At 40.8% G+C, this 24,819-nt stretch overlaps 1 pseudogene; it reads right to left on the bottom strand.

Moving 5' to 3' along the window:
• Positions 1–260: 260 nt before the first annotated feature.
• On the bottom strand, positions 261–18,835 carry LOC127193647 (ATP synthase subunit gamma, mitochondrial-like; annotated as a pseudogene).
• Between the last annotated feature and the right edge of the window lie 5,984 nt (positions 18,836–24,819).

The raw sequence follows: 24,819 nt of genomic DNA, 5'->3' as shown, positions 1-24,819 counted from the left end.
CAAAATCAACCTAGCTGATTAAAAACAATCAATGGGATTGTACTGCTGGATAGGAATATGTTTAAATGGCACAGGAGCGGTGAGTTTTTCCAGCTAAGTTTTTCTCATTGTAACTTGCTTTTTGTAAGATAATCTACAAATATCTTGCTGTCTCTGTAACTCAGGAGACCAACTATCTTCTGCCAAAGATGGCATTCGGTTAAAATTGCCTTGCTGTTTTCATTCCTTAGCTCTTTGTCTGAGGTGAGACTTGATTTTCACTAATCCAGAGCAGCGGCCCCACAGATAATTTCAACCGTCTCCTTCCTGATGGCAGCCTGATGCTTGCGTTTATACAGCAATGCTATTTGTCAATCATAGCAGAAGCGTTCCTGCTGGCGTTGTCCATGGCCGTCATCCTGGCACGACGGCTCACTGGTGGTGGACTCCCTTAGGGGAGTAGGTAGATGATGTTGGCCAGATTGTATTCCTGGTAATTCTGCAGCACATCAGCATCAGTGTCATCACACTGCTCACGCTCTTAGCGCTTACAATGGTGTTGAGAGGGAATATGGGCCTCTCTTCTGTCTTACAGGAGATAACAGACTTTAACTGATTAAAAATTGTAGAGCCTTCATCAAACTCATATCCAGAATTTAACAATCCAAGAGCAACAATTGACACATCTCCAAGATTACGGGACTTTTGTCCCATATCTTTGAATGACACTAAAAATTGGTCAGGGTGTGTCCTATAAAGTATGCCTCTAATTTTTTCACTAATTCCAACAATCATAACTTCTTTTCCAGCTGCTGTGAGGGTGGTCACTTCATTCTTCACGTTAGCCAATGAGGAGTGAATGGCACCTCGATCTAAGGACACACCAATTAGAATTCTCCCGACATACTTTAAAAATCTATACTCCACCAAATTGAAAAATCTAAGAGAGAGAGAGAGAGAGAGAGAGAGAGAGAGAGAGAGACAGAGACAGAGAGAGACGGAGACGGAGACGGAGACGGAGACAGAGACAGAGACAGAGAGAATTTTCTTGATATATACCATTACAAAAGTTTAAGGACTTTTTAAATTTGTAAAACCTACCAAAGTTAAATCAAGATTAGATAAGCAATTTAAACAGATGTATATCACCCAATGAAATGGAAGCAGTAATTGAGTCTACCAGCCCCCCACCCCAAAAGCCCCAGGCCAAATTGTTTTATTGCAGAATTCTACTGGACTTTCAAATAATTAATGCTAATATATCTCAAATTAGTCCACATAATACACACAAAGGAACACTGTCCAATTCATTTTATAAGGCCATGGTTACCCTGAAACCCAAATCACATAAAGACCCCCCAAAGAAAATTACTGACTAATTTCTCTTATAAACATAGACGCAAAAATTCTCAATCAAGCATTTGCAAATCAAGTTCAAGAACACATAAAAAAGATCATCTACCATGATCAAGTAGACTTCATCCCAGAGATATATGGATGGTTCAAAATATGTAAGTTGATAAATGCAATCCACTTTATAAACAAACCAAAAGACAGAAACCACACAATCATCTCATTAGATGTAGAAAAATCCTGGGACAAAATATAACACCCTTCATGATAAAAATCCTGGAGAGATTATGAATCTAAAGGCAGCTTAAAGCCAGGTAAAATTCAGCATCAAATTAAATAGATAGAACCTCAAATAACTCTATCAAAATAAAGATAGAACCTCAAATAAATAACTCTATCAAAATAAAGAACAAGACAAGGCTGTCTACGTAAAGTCTTAGCTAGAGCAATAAGCCGACTGCAGGAGATCAATGGGATACAATTAGGAAGGGAAGAAGATGAAGAATTTTTATTTGCAGATGATACCATAGTATACATAATGATCTCAAACATTCTACCAGGAAACTCCTACAGCTTATAAATACTTTTATCAAAGATTAATTTACAAAAAATTAATTTACAAAAATCAACAACCCTCCTATATACAAATGACAAATGGTCTGAGAAAGAGATCAAGGAAACAACAGTCTCAATAATATTCAAAATAATATTTCACAGTATCCTCAGATAATATATTTTGAGGTAACTCTAGCCAAGCAAGTGAAAGACTTGTATGACAAAAAGTTTAAGACATTGAAGAAAGCAATTTAAGATATCAAAAGATTGAAAGATTCCCCCATGTTCATTGATCCGTAGGATTAATATAGTAAAATAAAGCCATCCGATCAGAAGCAATCTACAGATCCAATGCAATCCTCATCAAAATTCCAACACATTTATTCAACATTTGCTTGAAAGAACAAATTTCAGCTTTTTGTGGACACACATACACACATTCACACACACACACACACACACACACACAAATGTAATGTAAATAAAAAAAATCACTAAATAATGGGAAAGACAGAGCTCAAACTGGACATTTATTGTCATCAAATTGAGCTTCCAGTACCAAGATTGGGTTACATCTGTTGGCCACAGGTTTCACATGGGAACCCTGAAATAACCCATGCTGTTGTCAAGGCTATAGTTTGCACTTCACAAATTGATAGTAAAACTCCATTGCTGAAGACAGCAGCTATACAACTCATTGATAGTAAGTTTAGCTGGTGGCTACATAGAGCCTTCACTCCTATTTACTGGTATCCTTGGTACTGGAAAGTACTCTACATGCAACCAAAGGAGAAACGTAAACACCAAACCAATCACTTTAGATCTACAGTGGTGGTCTGCTTGCAAGATGTGCTAATGCACATATCTCGTGAGAGTAATCAACCATTATCTGATTTGACTTAAGGTCTGGTCCATAAGCCTAAATCCATGCCCACACTGCTTGGGTGACATCACCTAAGACGAACTAGCCCAGGGACTAGGGTAATGCCAAATGCTACTGTTCTTTAATGACATTCTACTGTATTCATCAATGAGAGCCATCACCGGAGAAGCTTCCTCTTACAATAGCTGGGAATACAGAGACCCACAGCCAGATATTGTGCCGAGAATGAGAGACCTTGGAAAACTCAGCCCAAGTGGAAAATCTCCATCAAATCCCTTCCCTCAGTGCTCAGGGAGCCCTGTGGAAGAAGAGGCAGAACACACACACACACACACACACACACACACACACACACACACACACACACACACAATCCTCCAGTTCAGTGTTTGTGTGGATTCCTGAGTGTGCAAGTGAGTGGGTCTGTATGTCAGAATTTGTTTCTTGAGCTTTTTCTTGGGCTCCTTTCCATATGTTTATTTTATCCTATTCCGATGTATTAATTTTTCTTTCATCTTATTACATTTTTTAAATTTTAGTTAAAAGAAGACACAACTTCATGAGTGGAAATGAGCATCCTGCTGCATGGTGTCAGTTGTTCAGAAGCTTATGCTTGCTCCATGTGGATACTGCATTTTGGCTTATAGGGAAGCTGAGTATGTTTGTGTGACACAATATTTCCTTCGTTAACATAGTGGCAGAATTTATGAATATATTTTATCATCTTATCTGGATTCAGAGGAACAGGAGTTAGTAAAATCGATGTTGAGTCCTTTCTCATTTTTCTGAACAAAATACAAAGATATATTCAGATTAAACCACAAACTTAAATATTTCACATATATCCAAAAAAATCAGTCAATGGCAAATACTGATAGCAGAGGCCTTTCTTATAAACATGAAAACATGATTCTGCTGGTTAAAATGGAAATCCCACCAAAATTGCTCAAATGGGAGGAAGGTTCAAAATTTACCAACAAATAGCAATTTCTAAGATATTTTCCTGTATGCTGCAGACTATACCACACTCAGAATCCTTAAGTTGAAACCATACCATATAATGCTTTAGAGATACACATATTGGAAATACAGATATTGTAGATGCACTTAGTGAAGATGGTCTTTCTGGATTGAGCTGGGCCTCTGGTCCAATACAGCCAGCCCTTAGTACAGTGAGCCATAGCTTGTATATGAGTGACCGGATGAATGAATGAAAGCATAACATATATGTATATATTATGCATTATACACACACACACACACACACACACACACACACACACACATAGGATTGTTAATCTTGACTACCAACTTGGCAGGACTTAGAATCACCATACAATCAAATCCTTGACTATGTCCATGAGAAGTTATCTAAGATAGGCTAACTTGGGTAGGAAGACCTGTCTTAAACGTCAACAGTAAGATTGGAAGGGCTGAGTCCCAGGCTGAATAAAAAGACGTGCTCAAGCCAAACGCCATGTCTAGCTCTCTTTGATTCCCATGCATGGAACCAAAGTTACAGCTTCCTTCTCCTGCTCCTGCTGCCATGCCCTTCCAGGCTGTGATGTGGCACATTCTCTGGAGCTGTGAACCAAAGCCAACCCTTCCTCTTTTAAATTGCTTTCAACAGGTATTTTGTTGTGGCAACGAGGCAAGAAACTAATAAAATGTATGATTCCTGACAGACTGCAGCTCCCACAGTGAGATGTTTTCTATGCTTTGTTTATTATTGCTTGCTTGTGTGCCTTTTATTTTCTTTTGAGGGGGAGGCTGCAAGAGTGGAGGGCAGATACAAGGGGAGGAGAAGATGGGAGGGATTGGACTGGATGCATGATGTGGAGCTCACAAAGAATCAATAAAAAGGTTTAAAAAATAAGGAAAGAAAAAAAAAAAGTATGATTCCAAACCACAGCCAACAAAACTCAAGGAAACAATTCATCAAGAATTAGCACAGCCCCATGTTCACCTTTGTACTCCTAACACTAAATGTCATACATATTCAGAATATATTCACTGAATGAACAGTTATGTTGGGGTGCAATGGGGCACACCTTTAACCAGAGTACTTGGGAGACAGAGGCAGGTAGAGCTACAAGTCCAAAGCTAGCTTGGTCTACAGAATGAATTGCATCACGTCCAGGGTTACACAGAGAAACCCCATCTTGAAAACCAAAACTAAACAAACAAACAAACAAATACAAATAAAGAAGTAGGAGTTATGCACTGAGTAAACCCAGCATGTGCATGTCATGGGGAAGGTCGTCCCCTGAGGTACTTGATTTCTGATGAGTCACTGCTCTGCATGCAGTTCTCACTGTGGGGACTTAATGTAGGAGGCAAATGCAGAGCCCTGTGCTGCATATCTTGGGGCTGAATGGCTAAGTAAGGCAGTGATTTGTCCAGTCTCTTCTTTGATAGGGGATAACGGTATACGAAGGCAACAGAGTGCATATTTGGTTTGCACTTGAATCTGGAGGTTCTTTTATTTTAAAGTACCCACAGTGCCCTCCCAAGGGCCACAGCAGTCTATGCACGGGAAAGCACAATCTTGTTGCCATTTTGAGTTTGTAAACATCATATTTGAGTAGGGAGCCTCACGTGTGGGATGCAGATGCTGCAAATACAACTCCCAGTGGCGGGAGAGATGCTCAGCAGTTAAGAGCACTTGCTGCTCTTATAAAGGATCCATTTTCAGTTCCTAGAACACTCCTGGTGACTAGCAACCACCTATAATCACAGTTCTAGAGAATCCAACACCCTTTATTGCCATCCACAGGCACTGTATGGAAATGGTGTCAGGCACATATACAGGCAAAGCACGCATGTACACACACACACACACACACACACACACACACACACACACACACCTTTCATTTGGAGTCTTACTATGTAGCCAGGAGTGGCTTTCCATTCTTAACTTTCTAGCTTTGGGTTTGCCAGTGTTTGGATTTCAACCATGGTTTTGAGATGGTATAGGGGTCTTTTTTTTTTAATCTTTGAATGTTTATCCTATATTAAAATTTAGAAGTATTATTCAGGCTTAAATGCACGATCAATATTTAGATTGATTAGTCACTGTCTACTATAACAATTGCAGAGCCAGGACTTCTCATGGTGACTGCATCTAGAACCCTTGTTTTTCTTTGCTTAATTGTCTGAAATTTATTCTGAGATACACTCACATAGCAGGTGTGCCTTGGGACTTTGGGACCAGCTGTAAGCCACTGTTGCAGAGAATAGCTGTGTACAGAGGAAAGTCTGGTGAAGGAGATGGGCTTGTGCTTGGGTCCTCATAGGATGCTCTGAAAAGTCTGGAAAAGATGTGACCATACCTTTGCTGAATAGCCCTGGGCAGCCATCACCTTCTCTGCAGATAGAGAGACTAAGGTAGACAGGTTAACTAACACGACTGCAATTTCCTTCCCCAGACCTGTTAGCTGTTGTACAGCAAGGAGACAATAGGAAAGAGAGGAGGGAGAAATACCTACAGTCTAACAGTGTAAGTCATTTCTTAGGGTCACAAACATGAGGACCCACATTTGATCCCCAGAACACATGTAAATCTGAGTGTTAATGTGCACAGTGTAACCCTAGCACTCCTACTGTTAGGTGGGAGGTAGCCAGAAGAAAGACCAGACATAACAGCAAACAGCTAAAGAGTCTGCCTCAAACAAGGTAGAAAGGGAAAGACTGACAGCTGAGGATGTCCTCTGACCTCCACACATGCACAAAACACGCGTGCACATGCACACACACACACACACACACTCACAGACTTGCACATGCACGCAGTTGTGCACGTCTCTTTTAAAAAGAAAAAAGTTAAAAAATACATAGTGATTTCCTTGCCTTTAATTCCGTAGTGATCAATCCTACCTCTATGATAAACTCTGGATCATTGCAGGAAACTAGAACAATCCAAACCAATTTGGGATTCTGTTATTTAAATTTATATATCGGTACAGGAAATAAGTAGAGAACATAAGCTGAGCCTGTCTGTTTAGGCTTATCTCATTTGTGGCTGATAATAAGTGGATTATACCTTAAGTGAACAATGAGAAACAATTAATAATTCAGTAACTTAGATTTCAAGAGACTTTGACTTAGCGTGCCACAGCAGGGTAGAACATTCCATTACACTACAGTCAATGTCTCCATGCCATGGCAAATCCAGAGGCCAGGCCATAAAACAAGCACCTTCTATCTTTTCTTTGCTTAGCTTTGGTCTCCAGATGCAGAGCATCAAGGCCTTGAAGTCTTGACAAAAACCTTTGAGAGAGGAAAGTATACTGGGAGATCACAGACTCAAACCACCTGTTGCCTCCAACATACAAGAATATAAACTTTAAAAAGGGAATTGGGGCACTGATTATTTTTCTTTTTTCTTTTCTCATTAAAGGAAATATATATATGTACTGTGTGTGTGTGTGTGTGTGTGTGTGTGTGTGTGTGTGTGTGTGTGTGTGCATTCATGTATGCTGTGTGAGGGTACAAGAATTCATGATATGCATGTGGAAGTCAGACTACAACCTCAAGAGTATTGTTTCTCAGTCCTCTTCCACTTTTTGTTTGAGGCAGGGTCTCTCTCATTGACCCGGAACTTCTCTACATAGTCCAGGGAAGCTGGTCTGTGATTTCCAGGCATCTGCCTGTCTCGGTCTCCCATCTTTCGATTGCTGGGATTGCATGAGTGTGCCTTCCACACCTGACTTGTATGTGTGTCCTGAGGATCTGAAGGAAGGTTCTCAGGCTTTCAAAGAAAGTACTCCTCTGTTGCATGCACTTCCCCCAGGTGGGGCTGCCTTGCTTGGCCACCATGGAAGAGGATGCATGGCAGAGGATGAGCTCAGTCCTGATGTAACTTGATGTGGTAGGGTGGGTTTGTGGTGGTTCTGAGAGGGAGGGGGAGGGGGAAGGAGGGAGGGAGGATAGGAGTAAGAGGAGAGGAGGGTGGGAGCTACAATTGGGATGTAAAGTGAATAAATAAATAAATATTTTTTTAAAGGAAAGAAAAAATAAAAGTCTCTGGGACACATTAAAAGCAGTCCTAAGAGGAAAATGTGCAGCTCTAAGTGTCTATAATAAGTAAAGTTTTGCTACAACAACAACAACAACAAAAGCAAGGACTTTACTGACTGAGCATCAGTCTTCCCCACTCAGTTTCCTTCTTTCTTTTTAATTTTTCTGTTCCCTGGAGTCATCATTTCAAATACCAGAACATGAGCAGGGTTCTAAGCGTTGTTTCTGATCTGCTGCTGCAGACACATCTCTCTGAGAGTGCCCGTCCTTGGAGGGAAGTGGGTATGACTCTCATGGACCTTGGAAGGACTGAAGTTCCACCCTGACCAAAGATATCTGAGAAGGTGCACTGGAACAAGAGTCCTGGGGTATGGGGCCACACAGGCAGACTTTTGAGGGTAACCTGAGACAGTGTCACAGTTCTGGAACCTTAATTTGAGGATTATGCCTAAAGAGAAATTAGTTTCCTATGTGTCTTTTATTTGGGGGAAGAAAAATATTTTTAAAATAACTATTCCTTCCATAATGGAATTATGGCTATAATTTCAGACTTTTCAAGAATAATTAGGCTTTGTAAACTGTTACTAAACTCTTAATCTCTCTCTCCCCCCCTCCTTCCCTCCTCCCTTTCTTTCTTTCTTTCTTTCTTTCTTTCTTTCTTTCTGTCTTTCTTTCTTTCTGTCTTTCTTTCTTCTTTCTGCTAGGCAAGTGCTCTGCCACAGAGTTACATCCCTAGCCCTTTACTTACTTTTTATTTTGACCAGGATCTCACTAAGTTGCACAGGTAACCATGATCTCGTTCAGTAGTCTAAGCAGGCCTTGACTTTGTGCCATTCTGAACTCAGCTTTCTTTTTTTATTTTTTATTTTATTACCTTTTTTTTATTAATTTATCCTTGTTACATCTCAATGGTTATCCCATCCCTTGTATCCTCCCATTCTTCCCTCCCTCCCATTTTCCCCTTATTCCCCTCTCCTATGACTGTTCCTGAGGGGGATTACCTTCCCTTGTATATGCTCATAGGGTATCAAGTCTCTTCTTGGTAACCTGCTGTCCTTCCTCTGAGTGCCACCAGGTCTCCCCTTCCAGGGGACATGGTCAAATGTGAGGCACCAGAGTACGTGAAAAAGTCATATCCCACTCTCCACTCAAGTGTGGAGACTGTTCTGACCAAGGCTAGATCTGGGTAGGGGTTTAAAGTTTACTGCCTGTATTGTCCTTGGCTGGTACCTTAGTTTGAGTGGGACCCCTGGGCCCAAATCTGCCTATCATAATGTTCTACTTGTAGGTTTCTAGGACCCTCTAGATCCTTCTACTTTGCTATTCTCCCATGCTTCTCTCATCTAGAGTCCCAATAGGATGTTCTCCCCTCTGTCCCAGTTTCCTGGTAAGTGAAGGCTTTCGTGGGACATGCCCCTTAGGCTAGTATGCAGATATAAGTGAGTTTATACCATTTGACTCTTTCTGCTTCTGGGTTTACTCACTCATTATGATAATTTCTAGCTCAATCCATTTATCCACAAATTTCAGGAATTCCTTGTTTTTAATAGCTGAATAGTATTCCATAGTGTATATGTACCACAGTTTCTTTATCCACTCTTCTACTGAGGGACACTTAGGCTGTTTCCATGTTCTGGCTATTATGATAAGGCTCTATGAACATGGTTGAGCAAATTTTCTTGTTGTGTGCTGGAGCATCTTCTGGGTATATTCCAAGGAGTGGAATAGCTGGTCTTGAGAAGCCCTATTCCCATTTTCTGAGATAGCACCAGATAGATTTCCAAAGTGGCTGTACTAGTTTGCATTCCCACCAGCATGAAGGAGTGTTCCTCTCTCCCCACATCCTCGCCAGCATGTGGTGTCGCTTGAATTTTTGATCTTAGCCATTCTGATGGGTGTAAGATGGAATCTCAGAGTTGTTTTGATTTGCATTTCCCTGATGACTAAGGAGGTTGAGCATTTCTTTAAGTGTTTCTCAGCCATTTGATATTCCTCTGTTGAGAATTCTCTGTTTAGTTCCAAGCCCCATTTCTCAATTGGGTTATTTGGTTTGGTGGTGTTTCATTTCTTGAGTTCTTTATATATTTTGGATATTAGACCTTTGTCAGATGTAGGGTTGGTGAAGATCTTTTCCCAGTCTGTAGGCTGTCGCTTTGTTCTTTTGACAGTATCTCCTGCCTTACAGAAGTTTCTCAGCCTCATGAGGTCCCATTTATTAATTGTTGACATTAAGGCCTGGGCCGTTGGTTGAACTCAGCTCTCTAAGTAGCTGAAATGACTAAACTGCACCATCATACGAAGTTCAGATGCTTTGATTACACTAAAATGGATATATGCATGAAGGGTGATGGAATTAAAACACAGTGTTCACATATAGATCCAGAACAACTGAGGCACAATTATGAAAGAGTCCAAATGAGGATACCAAAATGAGGAAAGAAGAGGATAGGACCATTCTTTGAAAATAATAGAAGAATTCAACACTCCGTGAGTGAATGCACTTTTCTCTTCTCACTACTCAGCAACCAGAGGTGGGATCTTATCAATGAACTGATGACTTATTTCAATTATGCAGTTTGTTTTCATTATTTCTTTTAGATCCATATATAGTTGTGTGAAGTGTGTGCAGGAATTAATGTGTGTATGTACATGTGCATACACATGCCACATACATGCACACACAAGCATGTACCCCATATACACATATAAAAACATACCAATACATACACACAATATACATACACACAGATACATAAAACATATCCATTTTGGACACTGCACATCCATGCAAACAAAAATGGGCATGGCGCATACACAATGTATGTATTATACAGCACATGAATATACAGCACACAGAAACACACACGTACACAGGCACACCCATACATAAACCCATATAGACACATCTCAGAAACACATGAGGGGCAGTTCACAATAACACATACACATTCACGAGCTGCACAGACAGCATCTAGAGTGAGGCAGCTACCCCTCATCTGCGCTTCCACAATGTACGCTATCTACACCCCACCGAGAACACATCATCCCAGTGGTGACTTTATAGATGTTCCCAAAAGAGTCTGCTCAAACTGTGCAAATGGGATATTAACCATATTTATGGTGAAACAGATTTTTAGCAGGTCCAGGACATGGACAGACAAGGAAAAGATACAGAATGAAAGTTCAGAATCAATACATTTCTCACTAACTATAGGAGCCCCGGAAGCACTGTGTAGAGAGTTAGATCAGGCTTGGGTGTGGGGTGGCTCATCTGTCTCCCTGGCCTTTGTTTCTTATTTCTATCAAATTAACTGTTCTACATCAATAGCTATAACTGGCTAAAACGAAATGTAAAATACAAGCGTATTGCACGTATTGAGAGAAAGAAGTTTCCTTCCCATCGTGGGAAGTTATAAATAAATACGGGAAATAGTATTACCTAGTAAACAGTGGAGACTAACTCGAAAGGAAGAGCCATGGATGCTAACAGACGGCTGCATAAACCACCTGTATGGTGGCACTGGGTGAGACGCTCTTCCTGCATCTGAGCATGTGCAAAGCAGCTCCATGAAGAAGCTGACAGGGTCTGAAGGAGCTCCATTCTTCATGAAAATGGAAGACTTGAGTGGCCCTTCGGATCCATTTTATATTTTTCCAATTTTGTAAAGTACAGGTTTTTGAAGTATGACCTAATGATTCTTAGGATTTTTCTTGGTGTCGATTGTTATGTCCTCCTTTTTGCTTCTGATGTTGCTAATTTGCATATTCGGTTTCTTTGTTTTTTGAGACAAGGTTTCTCTGTACAGTTGGCTGTCTTGGACTCACTTTGTAGACCGGGCTGACCTTTAACTCACAGAGATCCTCCTTCCTGTCCCTCCCTGTGGGCTGAGATTCCAGGCGTGCGCCACTGTGCCTGCCCTCTCTCTGTCTTTTAATTAGTTTAGATACAGGTTTTTCTATCTTGTTGATTTTCTCAAGGAACCAACTCTTTGTTTCATTGTGTCTTTGTATTGTTTTCTTTGTTTCTCTTTTATGGATTGCACTCCTGTTTGATTATTTCCTGCCGTCTACTCTTGGGTGTTTGCCTCTTTTTGTTCTAGAGCTTTCAGGTGTGCTGTTAACTTGCTGGTATGGGGTCTCTCATTTCTTTATGAAGGCCCTTAAGCTATGAACTCTTCTCTCAGCATGACTTTCATTGTGTTCTATAACTTTGAGTATGCTGTGCATCCATTTTCATTGAATTCTAGGAAGTCTTTAATTTCTTTCTTACTTCTGCCTTGACCCAGCAGTCATTCAGTAGAGAGTTGCTCAGGTTCCATGAGTTTGTAGGCTTTCTGTTGTTTCTGTTTTTGAATCCATTCTGTTAGCCTTTGTCTTTTTATTGGGTAATTGAGTCCATTGATATTGAGAGATACAGGCACTTTGAAAATCAATGTGATGTTTTTTCAGAGAATTGGGAATCAGTCTAGCCTAAGACGCAGCTATACCACTCCTGGACATATACTCAAAGGATGCTCTGTCCTACCACAAGGACAGTAACTCAACGATGTTCATAGCACTTTATTTGTAATAGACAGAAACTGAAAACAACCGAGATGTCCCTCAACTGAAGAATGGATTTTTAAAATGTGGTACATTTACTCAATGGAGTATTACTCAGCTATTAAAAATGACATCATAAAAATTTTCAGGCAAATGAATTGAATTAGAAAAATATAATCTTTTGTGAGGTAACCCAGAGCCAGAAAGACAAACATAGTCTGTACTCACTTTTAAGTGGATATTAGCTATAAAGTAAAAGATAAGCATGCTACAATCCACAGACCCAGAGAAGCTACATAACAAGAGGGCTTAAGGTGAGGGGGGCACATGAATTTCCCTGGGAAAAGGAAATAGAATAGATATAGCAGTGTGCTAGGAGTGGGTGGGGGACAGAAACAGAAGTCATGCTGGGAGATGATGAAGGGAGACAGTTCTGGGAGAGACAACTGGAACTGAGGGACATTTGGGGGCAAGGTAGAAACCTGGTAGATTGGAAAATCCTAGGAATCTGTGAGAGTGACCCTAGTAAGACTCCTAATAATGAGGAATACAGAACCTGAAACAGCTATATCCTGTAACCAGGCAAAACTTCTGGGAGGGAGGGGTTTTTTTAAGTCACAAAACCTCCCACCTGTAATTTGTCCTGCCTGCAAGATGTGTCAGGATAAAGGCAGCACAGAAATGGTGGGGGTGACTCACCAGTGGCTGGTCCATCTTGAGACCTATGCCATGAAAGGGAGCCCACCCTTGACACTGCCTAGAGGACCCAGAGGCTGGATAGCCCAGAGACCTAGAATAAAACCAAACACTACTGACAAAAAAAAAAAAAAAAAAAAAAAGCCAACGAAGTGATTTCTAATGATATTCTGCTATACTCATAGACTGGTGTCTAGTCCAGCCTTGTTGCCAGAGAGATTTCATACAGCAACTGATAGACACAGGCACACAGACCCACAACCAAACATTAGTTGGAGCTCAGGGAATCCTGCAGAACGGGAAAAGAAGAACTGTAAAAGCCAGAGGTGTTAAGGACACCACAGGAAAACCCACAGAACCAGCTAATCTGGGATCACAGAGGCTCAGCAAGACTGAATCAATAATCAGGGATCCTGCGAGGATTTGACCTAAGCCCTCTACATATGTCACAGTTGTGTAGCTTGGTCTTCCTGACAGTGGGAGCAGGGGCTGTCTCTGACTCTTTTGCCTGCTCTTGGGACTCTTCCTCCTTCTGGGTTGTCTTCTACAGCCTTAATATGAGGGAAAGTACCCACTCTTATTGCATACTGATATGTCATGCTTGGTTGATATTCCTGGGAGGCCTGTCCTTTTTGAAGGGAAATGGAAGAGTTGTGGGTTGAGAAAAGAGGGGAGGTGGGCTGAGGGTGGAACTGGGAGGGAAGGAGAGAAGGGAAAGTGGTTGGGATGGAATATAGGAGAGGATTTTTAAAAAGACATTTTGAATATTTCAGTCTTAAAGATTTTATTTATTTGTGTATGTGTGTGTGTGTGTGTGTGTGTGTGTGTGTGTGTGTGTGTGTGTGTGTGCGCATGTACTTTTGTATGTGGGTGCTGGCAGAGACCAGAAGAAGGCATTGGATCTCCTGGAGTTGGCATTACAGGTGGCTGTGTGCCTCCCAATCTATATGCTGGAAACTGAACTTAAGTCCTCTGCAAGAAAAATCCAAGATCTTGACCACTGGGCCATCACACCAGCATGGATCATTCTTTCTTTAGAAAATATAAATACAGAACAGAAAACTTCAGAAGCTTAGGGAGGAAAAATTACTTTACTTGGCTAGCCATTCTATCTGCTCCTTGCACTTTTGTTTGTAACAGCTGGAGAGGAAAACACCCCTAACATTTATTCACACTAAAAGAAATTAACAAATAAACAAAATAGCCAAATGAAATACTAACCCCTTTGCAAAAAAGCAAACAAACAAACAAACAAAATGAACTGCTGACTCTTGCAACGCTAGTGATTCACCTCAAATACATTAGCTAAGTGAAAGAAACCAGACATCAAATATATTTCTGTGAAGTTCAAGGGCAGAAGCCAAAACCCAAATTGGCACTGGCAGAGGACCGCTGACTAGGAAAGGGCCACAGGGACTTCCTAGGGCCCCCAGTCTATGACTTCACTGGGATAATAAGCATATTAGTACAAACAGTTGTCTACACTCACACAACTATGCATTTACTAGATGGGCATTTTACTATATGTATTTGTACCATTGCAAATACTTCAGTTTACCTCCTCGACATTGCACTGCCTGGTGTTTTTTGTATTCTTGGATATAAATTTATTTTTCTACAATGGCCTGTTGATAATTCCAATCTGCACAGTGGAGCTGGGAAAACCTAAGACAAGGGCAAGCTTGATTCTTCTGTCAAAGGTCACTGAGTCAAGATTAGCCCTATACGATTGGTTATGAGCTGTCACACAAGGACAGTGGTGTGAGGAATTCTCCATGGGAAGATCCAAGTTTGTGTGAGCACAGGGAGCCCTTGACTCGGCATGTGAGGCCAGATATGAGAAAGGTAGCTGATAAGCCAATAAGTTACTTCTTCTTCAATAAATATAGCCTATTTTCAATACTTTCAACTCCCCCCTCCTTAACCAAGAGAGTACAAGAAGTGTCCTCTCAGATAAGTAAAGCCAGACTGTAGAAACTGATGAGTATTGATAAGTACTTACCCACTGATTCTCTAAGTGATACACACATCTGGTAATTTTATCTTCCTGCATCCTGTCAGCAGACAATATCATGACCCTGTATCACTCCAATGTATACACTCATACACATGCTCACAGAGAGAGAGAGAGAGAGAGAGAGAGAGAGAGAGAGAGAGAGAGAGAGAGAGAGAGAGACTGAGACTGAATATATATATATATATATATATATATATATATATATATGTATGTATGTATGTATGTATGTATGTATGTATGTATGTGTATACTCTACATGCATGCAGTATCTTCAGAAGCCAGAAGGTGTCAGATCTCCTGGAGTTTCAGATGGTTGTGAGTCACCATGCTAGTACTGGAAATTAAACCAGAGTCCCCTGGAAGAGCAGCCAGTGCTCTTAACTGCTGCTGAGTCATCTCTCCAGCCCACTGTGGGGTGGCGTGTGGTGGCTTGGGTGGCGTGTGGTGGCGTGAGGTGGCGTGTGGTGGTGTGGGGTGGCGTGTGGTGGTGTGGGGTGGCATGGGGTGGCATGGGGTGGCATAGGTTGGGTAATTTAAGGGAACATTGGTCATCCTCATGCAGACATTCATTCACAGATAATGAATCTGAGGCTCATAAAGGTTAAATGATTTTCTAAGTCATTCATCTAATTAGGCTCAGAGTTGGAACAAGAAGCCATATTTTAAAAATCCCAGCCCAGAGCTTTTTTACCACATCAAAAAAAAATTTTTTTTTAATTGAATTTTTCCATGTAATGTCCAATTTGAAATCTACGCCCCAGGGAATTGTTGGTTAGATTGTCATAGTGTTATGAAATTCAAGTCTTGGAACTGGCCTGGAGAGCTCCTGCAGCCCTGCTCCCAAATTCATACACCACCAGCCTCGCACCATCCCATTCAAAGGAGGCTCTTTCCCAGTTCTTAAACCCTTCCAGATGCATCTCAACTGGATTTCTTAATTTATTTTCCAGAGCAAAAGAGCAGGATTTGGAAAATAGCCTAATATGCATAAGCCATTAATAGCATCTCAGGAGACAGATGAGCCCAAGCCCTGGATGTCCAAGGCACTTTAATTCAAGATATATTGCACTGAAGCCCTAGGGGTTATTTTCATCGGCATCGACTGTGAGCATGAAATGCCTCTCATGCCAGCCGGCTTTGGCTGTGAAGGGAGTCTTATGCAAGATTTAACAAGTCACCAAGTATCAGAATTTACATGATTAATAGAAAAAAACTGGAATGAAGGTGAACAAATATTTCCTCCTCATTCCCCCAACTTTTAATAAGTGTTTCATGGTTCTTCCCTTTTGTTTCTTTTCCCTGTCGTCATCGCTAAAATTATATTCAGTCCCCTACTTGTTCCACTTTGAGCGTTCTTCCAATCTGACTCTCAGCTAGGTGACCATGCTTAGGTCTGTAGCTGGTCCCTTTTCTAACAGTATGTTGACAGAGATGAAAAGACGCAGCTGAAGTGGGCGTATCCAAGGGGCATCGGAGGAGCCATGTGTCTTGTCTAGAAAGCGTCATTGGCTCCTTCTCTACCTCAAAGGATGTTATGTAGCCCTGGATATGGTGTAGGTGGATTCACATGTGCTAAGATAAACACCCTACCGCCTGTGTTCCAAAGGGCTCCTTACAAAAAGAGACTCACCCAAATCCAGAGCTAGAGGGTTAACTCTGTAAACTCCCTGCTGGCAGTTAAAAGACACTAGGACGCCTGCTCTTTATTATGCCTATCTAACAGTATGTTAGAATTCCAGTCTGATGCAATAATGCCAGAAGACACAAAAAGTAGACTTATTTAAAACAAAGAATAAAAGTGTCATTGTGTGTGGATGAACTGGTTCTAGATGAAAAAAAAAAAAAATCAAAAGTCTCTGCAAACAACCTAAGTTTAACAAATCTATTTAACAGCCTGGAGAGCAGCAGGAGAGAAAACCAACTGTATGTAGAGCCCTGCAACAAAGCGAAAATGAAATCCCACAGCTGTTGTGACTTGCCTAGCATCGAGGTTCATTAAATACTAGAAAATAAACCTTTAAATGTATGTGAACAGTCAGGGAGAATTTGCTGAAACATTAAAACAAATTGTGAAGTGTGATTACTTAGGTGATGCAAAGCAGTATGCGATGGTTTAAAGGAATATAGGTCAATAGTAGTGAATAGAGCATAATTTAAGGTAGGCCTGAAATTAGCATATGAAAAGCCAGATGACTCACGGGTAAAGGGGTTTGCTCATAAGCCTGGATACCTGAGCTCAAACACCACAACTTACATAAAAGTTGTCCTCTGGCCCCTCCATATAATCATACATTTACACACACTCACACACACACACACTCACACACACACTCACACACACACACACAAACACACACACACACACAAACATATACAATAAAATGTAAAATTTAAATGGAAAGCCCTTCCTTAATGCAAATTACTTCATTATCTCTGCCCTCTTGTTTTCGCAGTTCAAATTAAAATTCATTAGTATGTATTTGTTTACTTAATATTCATAATCACCATCAGATTATAAGCTAATGTAAGAAAGGATAGCCTATTGTTTTTAGTAATTGAATATAGCCTAGCACAATGCTTTATACATCATAGGCACTCAACAAACATTTGTAGAACAGCTTGAGTTAATGGATGACTCAGTGAATGCGCTCAACAAAAGAATATTTGAAACACCGGGTTCGTAGCGTCCATCTTATAGAGCATGCTGGATAAATTCTAGGTATGTTAAATGTACTAAAATATTTAAAAATGAAACGATACAGAATTACATATTAAATGTAGAATTAAAATATGGGCAATATTATTATAAATACAATATTGATAGTAGCAATGATCACGGTAAATACATGTGGCCCCTCAAAGCATTGACCTTGATATGGAAAATGATCATGTGAAAGGAATTTGAAGCCACGACAACAAATTAGGAGGGATATTTACAACAAATACTGTGGAAAAAATTAATGTTTTTAACATATTAAAATTTCTTTCAAATCAATAAGCAAAGTACTAGTGGCCTTACAGTAAGTGTAGCGAAAGCACATGAATGAATATACAATCATAGTGTAAATAACAGTGCTTCAAAATTATATGATACAAATTGATTATGATGATAAAATTAAATAGAAGATATTTACATTCACTAGTACAATGTTCACATTCTCTGTATTAGTGAATTTGTGAGAAGAATTGATAACGCTTTTTGAAAAAATTAAAGCATGTACACAGAGCTTTAATAAAATTCTTATTGTTCAGCTTGGAATCTTGACAACCAAAGAAATTTGCTGAGTACATGTTATTTTCACAGATCATGAAATTGAAAGGTACAATAGTAGCCAGTACCCCAATGTAAAAAAAAAAAAGTAATAATTCCCTTTATTTTTCTTATGATGAAAGATTTGTCTCAAGTTCCCACACCTCCTGAAAGTAAAAAATAAAGTCTGGTGGATCGCGGTTGAAAACCGCCACTTCTACTTCCCAGTCATTTGGATTTAAAGCCTTCCGCCTCAGAGTCTCTCCTGCTTTACCCTCCCCGGTCAGCCATTTCAGGTATAAATACTTGTTACCCTCTGACCAGTTGTGAACCTCTGCGACAGTCTCCACTGGCTGCAGTAAGAGGCTTTTTTGATGAGGATGAGAGAGCCGCACTCATCTGTGGGCATAAAGCTGAGCGTTTGGAATGCAATTAGAAACCGCGTTGCTTTAGGGAAACCGCAGTAGTAGCTTCTCAGGGCTGTGAATTCCCCAGCCTTGGGTAACTGGCCAGGCTTACAGCACCAGACGTGAACCATCTCCTACTGAGTGGGCCTTAAGTCCAATTATTTTTCTGGTCCAGTTATTGTTGTGATTTGTAGTCTTTACAGCTAGCTACAGCCGGCTGCCAGTTGTCTTCTCCTGTGGCAGCTTGAATAGCACCTTCCAATATCAGCAGCGCAGGCTCGCGGGGAGGAGGCCTCTGGCTCAGTTCTCTAGATTCCTCTGATTCTGAGCTTTAACCAGGTGGTGTCTGTAGCGGTAGTCAGGGAGGGAACCAAAAGTGATGGCACACTGCTTTGGAAGGCACGTGTATTCCTCTCACCAGCAACTTCATGGAAAGCTTTCTCAGGCTTGGCAATAATTTTAAATTAAAATCATAATAGAACGTTGGTGGTTTTAAGTGCCCCAAAGGTAGACTACAGCAGGTAATGATTCTTGTGGGAAGTAATGACCTAACACATTAAAACAACAAAGGTGAAAATTGTTTCCTATGATTGACTTTAGCTCCCCACGTGGGACTCCGCGAGTGCGAGTGCGTATAACCCAGAATCCCATGTCTGGGAACCCCAGACAGGTGTTGTCTGACAGCAGCTTGGTTATTGCTTCTAAACACCACACACTTTCTTCCAGTTCAAAATGTATATGTGACATACATTTTTATGGATCTGTTTTCTACCAACAACTTGTAAGACACAAGTAAGAATCAGATTTTAGTGAAGACAATTTTCATTCAAACCTAATTCTCACAACATTAATTCTACTCACTTGTGCCAAATACCACTGTCGTATTCCAGAGGTCCCCCTTGCGAACTTGCGATTTCTCTGTATCACATCCTGCTATGGTTTCCTTAGGATCTATCATAAACGTAGCTAAGAAAGAAGACCTCATAGAGAGCAGCACGTGGAGGGCAAGCCGCAGCCAACGGTGTGGTGAAGGTGACTTGAAACAGGCCATGTATACTTGGTTTTAGAGTAATTTTGGGGACTGGAGAGATGGCCTAGTGATTCCAACCTGCTGCCACCGTGGCCGAGGAACTGCGCTGTGTTCCCAGCACCTATTTTAAGCATCTCAGCTGTACCTCCACCTCCAGAGAATGCAATGCCCTCTTCTGGTCTCTGAAGGCAACTGCATTTATGTGCACATATGCCTACTCAGGTACACATGCCTACATGTAATATATTTTTAAAAATAAATCTTAATTAAAAATAAAAAAATGTTTTTGCTACCCAGAATCCCCTTATAAGGCCCATGAGCACTAAAACTGTGCAAAACCTAATCCTTTCAGCAATTTGATTGAAGCAATGCTACGACATACAACAAAGTGATAGCTTCCTTATTTCAGATGTTGTAGGTTCTGGAAAAAAAAAAAAGGAAACATAGAATAGACTGAAGGGAATAAAATGCATAAGACAAACAGACACGTGCCACTGGGGAGGGGGACTGAGAAATGTACAGGAGGTGGTCGGGGAGACCCTTTAAGATGCCAAGATTGAACTGAAGGGATCAGGCCTGCTTAGAACACAGAACCACATCGCTCCACGTTGTCGATCCAGGTGTGGCCTTCCCTACCCAGCATCACCAGACTGTTGAATGTCTGTCTCCTCTTTGTCCACTGAATCACTAGACTAATCCATATGGTTTCCAGACACAATAATTGTGACTCTACATAGTGACAAGTGGGTAAGGAAGCGTTAGTCTAAAGCCTTGCAAATACATTTCTAAATTATAGAATCATTTCTTTAAAAACTAGAGCTGCTAAAGAGAAACAAAAACAAAATAAAACAATGAGGTCCCCTGGGTGAGGTAGGCTTTGGAGAGTGCCCCAGGGAAAATCCTCAGAGTATTCCTCAGAGCTCACTGGAAAATCCTGGACTTAAAAAAAGTGTGTGTGTTCGTGTGTGTGTCTGTTCATGTGTGTGTGTGTGTGTGTGTGTGTGTGTGTGTGTGAATGTATGCACATACACATACACATATAGAAACATACATGATGACATGTTTGTGTCTGGAGGGTATAGTTATGGGTATGTGGCATGTCACATATGTGGAGGTCAAAGGGTAGGCGACCTTGAGCGAAGGCCCTCACTTTCCCTGTGTTTGAGACAGGACCACTTTGTTCACCTCTGCATACATGAGGCTAATTTCCCATAGTATTCTGGGGTTTTCTTCTTCTCCACCTCCCAGGTCAGCATAGGAGCACTGGGATACACCTCCCATCTTTCGCTCTATGTAGGCTCTGGTGATCTACAAGGTCTTTATGCTCAGTGGCAAGTGCTTTCTACACTAGTTATCTCTCTAGCCCCAGCAAAAAAATGACTCAAGCTTTTTGCTGATATTTTCCCTTTCACAGAGAAATGTTAGCTCCTCACACTAATATGTATAAGTATATATTATATAAAATATATACAATTATATGTAGCAAATATATATACAAATCTCAGAGAAGCAATGCATTATTAGCATGTAATTTGCATGCTTATTAAAATACTGAAAGTTTGCATGATAGTATATTGATTAGAACTCTATGATTTAAATCATGCTTACCTTTTAGTTACCGCAAAGAACTCATCTTTATTATAAGAATTCTTTCCATTGTAATCTGATGGAAATTCTGTCAGATATCAGTAAATTAAAGAAAGTATTGATGTTTTTAGCTTCTCTGATTTTAAAAAAATGTTCAGCTTTTAAAAGATTGACCAAGAATTCCAAGAACAGAATTAAAGATGTGCAAAAATGGTCTGAATAAAATAAATCCCAACTAATGAAGGTTCATTTTGCACACTCCTAGAATCCTAAATCAAGTGAAGTTCTTTGGAAAATACCTTTAAGACTTAAATGGTTGTATCCCACACAAAGTGGAGGAATTGAATATTTAATCAATGTAGCTACACAAATTGAGTAATTTAGGTACAAAGTGGATGAGAATAGAAGTCTGGTGGAGGAGGTTTAATTATCTGATTTAGCAGAGTAGGTTGATTAAATCTACTAAATCATAGTCTGTTCTCTCTTTGCATCCAAACACGAAGAAACCAGACAAGGTTTTTCTACTCTGAGAACTTTATCAGTTCACCATGAGAGACGGAGGTAGTAGGGGAAATTGGTGAGTACTACGTTGTCATCACCCATCATGTGGTGATGTCTGCAATAATTCAGAAAACTAATTGCCTTCCTGACTCCAAATACAATTCTAATAGCAGATATTTCATGACTTTGTATTCAGCCATGCTCTAAGTAGGATCTCTGAAATCTTTCTCTTGACTTTCTCTGTTACTCTGTCTAAAAGAGTACAGCATTCCTACTTCTTGATTTCTCCCAAGAGAGCTAAACATCCTTCCAACCATCCAAGTGTTGTCATTCCTCAACAACTCAGCACTTTTAACAGTCAGTGAGTCACCATGCCCTATAAACAGGCATCGAGTCTTTTTTTCCCCACTGACTACTGTCAACCCATCCGTTTGTACTCTTAGTTCTTACACAGGCAAAAAGTGCAGCAGGGATCGTGGGATGGTTGGTGGTAAGCGTCAGCTTCACAGAACTTAGAATCACCTGGGAGCTGAGCCTCTGGGCATGCCTGTGGCGGGCTAGCCTGATGACGTTCACTGGTGCAGGAAGAACCATCTTTACTGCCGATGAGACCATTGCATGGGCTGTGTCCTGGACTCAATGAAAAGGAGAGATGTCACTGAGCTCCTGCATTATTGTCATTTTCCGATAGCAGACATGTGAGCAGGAGCCTGATGCTCTCAAGCCCCTGTGACTTCTCTGCCATGACGGATTGTAACCTGGAACTATGAGGAAATTCAGCTTCCTCATGAGCCTTCTGCATCTCTGGGTCTTCCTTTATCCGGCTGTCCTTCCCTTCCTCCCTTCCCCACTTCCTTCCTTCCTTCCCTCCCTTTCCTCTTCCTCCTCTGTCTCTCCCCTGGCCTCTCCTCTGTAGCTCAGGCTTCCACTTCAGGTTAGTTGAGGCTGACCTTGAATTCCTGATGCCCTTGTTGCTGCCTCCCTCCCAAGGGTTGTGATTACTAATATGAGCCATGATTCCATTAGTTTCTTTTTCTTAAACAAATAAATAAACAAACCCAAACAGTTTATTCTAATAAATCTTATATCAACAATCACTATGTTATGAGACAGTGGTTCCACATTACTTAACCAAGGTCATATTTCCTTTTAGACTTTCCCCATTTCCTGTTTGGTCCTTTTGCTTCTGAAACTTCCCCCATTCAGTCATCTTGCTCAGACACACTGACCTCTGCTCTCTGAAGGGGTCTGTTTGCTTTGCTCCATGACGGCACCACTCTGAGCTCCTGTGGCCCCTGCTCTGGGCTCCTCTGTGGAGTTTCTTACCCCTGGAGTGTTCCAGTGCCTGTCTACAAGCTTGTTCTCAGAGAGTGAGGGAAAGCATAAAAATGGACTGCAATGCTTCCTAATGTTCCTTGGTCCGAGAGCTTAATTTCCCCATGTATCCTGTGGAAACAAGGATCTGTATGACCCTGTGGAATCTGACCCATTTTCTTCAGTTTTCTTAAAGGTTGTTCACATTCATTTGTGCATTTATAAGCATAATATTTTATTAATTACAATTGTTTTTGACATTTTCACATATGTATTCTAGTCCCTCCTCGCTCTGCCCTGTTATTGATGCTTTGAGCCAGGGGTTATATCTTGAATGCAGAACCCCTGGCATGAAGCGTTTGTTCAGAGCACTTGCAAAGCCAATGGTACTTCCGGGGAACAGCCACCTTTGACGATAAGCTTTCTAAACGAGTCACAATCTCCATTTACCATCTCTTGTGGTATAATCTCCAGAAACATTTCTGTCAACTATTCTTACCTCCTGATGTAGATTGCCAGGCATCCTTTTTGTGTTTTTCAGTTTGGTTGTCATCTCCGAATACACTTACTCTTCGGCATTTATCTTTTCTAAGTGGGTTGATTTTTGGCACTTAATTACTTTATGCTCAGCCATTTATCAATGTTATATCCCTATGAATGCATCAGCTAAGAAACCCTCAGCATAATATACGGGTTGAGTAACAGCTAGGAGGCTATTATCACTCATCATAGATCCTAAGAAACTTCTAGAGCACTGCATCAGAGATGGGTAATTTGTACAATGAGAATCCTGTCGATTCAGGGCTAATTTCTGGTAGAAATGGCTCAAAGCAACAAGGGATTCTAATCTGGGCCCCAAAGAAGTATGTATCTGAGATATACATTAGTTTGTATAAATAGCTGTTAATCCACACTAGATCCTTCATTGAGCCAGCTTCCGACAGATTGGTATCCACAGAAAACGCGGCATCCGTCAAAGCCAGATCACCAGAGATCTCGTCACTTTTACTATCCTGTAGAGTTTGACTTACTTCAATTGTTATTGTTGCTTTTATTGTTAATGTTATTATAACTATTTGCGTGTGTCTGTGTATGTGTGTGTGTGTGTTTGCATGCATGAGTGTGTGTGTGTGTGTGTGTGTGTGTGTGTGTGTGTGTGTGTGTGTGTTGAGTGGGAGTGCATGTATATATTAAAGCCAGAGGACAGGTTTGTAAAGTCAGTTCTTTCCTTCTACTCTGGGTTCCAGTTGAACTCCAGCATCCAGGCTTGTATCTGCCATTTTTCCAGGTCCTGAGTTTGACTTATTTTAAAAATAATACCTGGTGAAGGGGCCATTAGACAAAATGGGTTTCTCTGTAGTTAGCTGGTACCAGAGATGGAAGTAAAAGGGCTGGGTAGGAACTCTACCTGAATTTTAGCCTTGGGTTTCATTTATGACAGTTTCTTTACAAGTTCATTTAAGAATGCAATTGTTGTTAACAAGTCACCAGAAAACACAATGAAAAACAGCTAGACCACGTCTCCCAAGGAAAATAAAAACTGTAATGTTCTGTGTGTACAATGATTACTGGCAGTTTTGCCAAGAAGACGCTGATGGTTGTGCGGCCATGGAAGAGGACGGAGACAATGTAAATGGTTCATGCTTTTAAAAGAGAAGACTGGAAACAACTTAAAAGGATGAA

The sequence above is a fragment of the Acomys russatus genome, chromosome 9 (genome assembly GCF_903995435.1).
Source record: "Acomys russatus chromosome 9, mAcoRus1.1, whole genome shotgun sequence".
Taxonomy (NCBI): Eukaryota; Metazoa; Chordata; class Mammalia; order Rodentia; family Muridae; genus Acomys; species Acomys russatus.
The sequence above is the reverse complement of the archived record's forward strand: the minus strand, read 5'-3'. Positions and strand labels throughout refer to the sequence as shown.